We start from the raw sequence: 2,711 nt of genomic DNA, 5'->3' as shown, positions 1-2,711 counted from the left end.
GTTTTTATGAAGGTTTCATTACATAATCATGATTGGCTAAGTCATTGGCCATTGGCTGATTCTGCCTTTAGCCCCTCTCTCTCCCTGAAGGTCAAGGATGGGACTGAAAGTTCCAACCATTTAATCCCAAGGTTTGTCATCTAGCAATCAGACCTTACCCTTGGGTGGAGTCCAAAAGTCACCTTCAGTAATAAGATACCCATTTCACTTTTATGGCTCTGAAGCATTTTCAAGAACTGTGGAGGAAGACCAAATACATCTGAGAAATATAGGACTAAATACACATTTCTTATAATCATTTTATCATAGGAGGTAGATAGGAATTTTCTGTACTTTCCACTCAATTCTGCTATGAATCTAAGACTACTCTAAAAAGTGAAGTCTATTAAAAAAAAAAAAAAAATCAACCCAAAGGCGGTGGGGGAAACCTACCCAAACATCCAGAGAGAAAAAACAAACAGCTAACAAAAGAACAATAATTACTGGACAGCAAACATCTAAAAACAAAAATAGCACTTTAAAAAAAAATTATTTACTTATTTTGTTTTTTCTTTTTTTCTTTTTAGGAGTTTATTTATTTATTTGACAGAGAAAGATACAGCGAGAGAGGGAACACAATCGGAGGAGTGGGAGAGAGAGAAGTAGGCTTTCCAGTGAATGGGGAAGCCCAATGTGGGCCTCGATTCCAGGACACTGGCTGGGATCATGACCTGAGCCAAAGGCAGATGCTCAACCACCCAGGTGCCCCTGTCTTGGTTAATCTTATACTTCCTGATATTTATTGGTTGAAATTCTGTAGGCCCCTTCTCATTCCAATTTCTTTTTGCTTATGAGTAGAGAAAGGCAGGCTAAGATTTCGAAAAGTTTTATTTAAAGCCTGGACCCTTCTCAGGAACTCTGGATTGCTATCTGAATATTACCACTGGAACGTCTAAATGAGCATTTCAAACTTATATGTCTCCAAATCAAGCTCTTGATTTAGTTCTTCCAATTTACTAGTCTTGCAGTCTTTCCTATTGCAGAAAATGACAATACCATCGTTTCGGACGCAGAAGCCAAAAACTTGGAAGTATCCTTCATTTTTCAATTAGCAATAATCGCGCCTCAGATAAACCTCATTGGCTACAATACTGCCACTGAGCAAAGCTCATCCTTCATTTTTGAAAAATTTTCATTTAAGTAAACTCTATGGCCAATGTGGGGCTCAAACTCACGACCCTGAGATCAAGAATCACATGTGCCACTGACTGAGCCAGCCAGGTGCCCCATGCATCCTTCCTGTCTTCCATACGTCATGTCCTGTTCACCAGGGACATGTCCATGTCTAACCTTTCAAAATATATCTACAATCTAACCGCTTCTCATTACTTCCACACTGGTCCACGTCTCCATTATCTTTCACTTGGATCACTGCAGTAGGCTCTTTAACAATCACATGTGGTAGGCGCACAATAAGTAGTTACTGAATTTGTACATGGAGCAGTGGCCAGGTGGTTCTCATTGGCTCTCTGGTGATTCGTGGTTAAAATATGGCAACATATTTTGGAGAGAGAGTGGGAAGAAGTAACATTTGGGCAGCAAGTACCTTGGGCTCCTGGAGACAATGGGGGAAGTTGAACAAACATGACAAATGCAGGAGAGAGGAGTTAGTGGAATTAGAGCTTTGAGTGGAAATCAGCAAAGGCACTCCCAGGCACCAAGTGCCTGGTCCCTGCTGTTGTGATTGCCTATTCTTTCCCCATATAGAGATTGGGTGGATACCCTGTTTCCCTCTGCTGACCAGTCCACCCTGGCATCCTGTGAGGTGATCTTCAAGAAGTCCACGCAGATGAATGACCTTTGCTGAACATCAGGTAAAGAGAACAGTTTTCCTTCTGAACTCTGGGGGTGGTGCATCCTGTGGTGGGAGGGAATGGAGCAGATGGGACAAGCTCCTGGAACTGGGGCTGGAGGAGAAAGGTAAGGAAAGCACGGAGGTGTGGCCTGGCTTGGGATCCTTCCTCCTCCTTCTCCTGTGCTATCCCATTCTCCTTCAAAATTTCCCGATAGGAGATCCTGCAGCTGCTTCCAAAAGCTTAGGTCTTCTGCTTGTTTTGAGAGTCCTTCCTTCCAGAAGCTCATTCATTGTTCTTTGCCCTGACTCTTTTCAGTCATTCTTTCAGTGAACACCTAAAGCCTGTTTCCCTTTTCTCGGTCACCAGGGCCTCTTTTCCAGACTGGTTCATGGAGTATGGTTTGGGGAAAGTGCCTGGCTGGATCTCCTACATGTTGAGTTCAATTTCCTCCTTTGGGTGTGTTTCAGCTTCCAGCTGGGATCTTTGCCACAGCAATTATAACAACCACAATCTGCATGGAGGTTCTTAAAGCTATATAAGCAGACAAAAACCTGAAAGGAATTCTTTTTTTTTTTTTTTAAGATTTTATTTATTTATTTGACAGACAGAGATCACAAGTAGGCAGAGAGGCAGGCAGAGAGAGAGGAAGAGAAGCAGGCTCCCTGCTGGGCAGAGAGCCTGATGCGGGGCTCAATCCCAGGACTCTGGGATCATGACCTGAGCTGAAGGCAGAGGCTTTAACCCACTGAGCCACCCAGGCGCCCAGAAAGGAATTCTTAAGAAAAGACAAGCATCAAAATTTCCACTCCCATCAGACCCAGAAACTCTGTACTCCCCTGCCCGTAACTGCTTGGTGAGAAGTATTTAACCAGCTTG

The 2,711-nt window shown here is 43.3% G+C and overlaps 1 non-coding gene across 1 annotated transcript; it reads right to left on the bottom strand.

The window, feature by feature from the left end:
• Nucleotides 1-1,009: 1,009 nt before the first annotated feature.
• On the bottom strand, nucleotides 1,010-1,148 carry LOC125089444 (U4 spliceosomal RNA). The gene has a single exon (XR_007123952.1). It is a non-coding gene; the product is annotated as a U4 spliceosomal RNA (small nuclear RNA).
• Between the last annotated feature and the right edge of the window lie 1,563 nt (nucleotides 1,149-2,711).

Source organism: Lutra lutra, chromosome 1 (assembly GCF_902655055.1).
Source record: "Lutra lutra chromosome 1, mLutLut1.2, whole genome shotgun sequence".
Classification (NCBI taxonomy): domain Eukaryota; kingdom Metazoa; phylum Chordata; class Mammalia; order Carnivora; family Mustelidae; genus Lutra; species Lutra lutra.
This window is presented reverse-complemented; position numbering and strand designations above follow the sequence as displayed.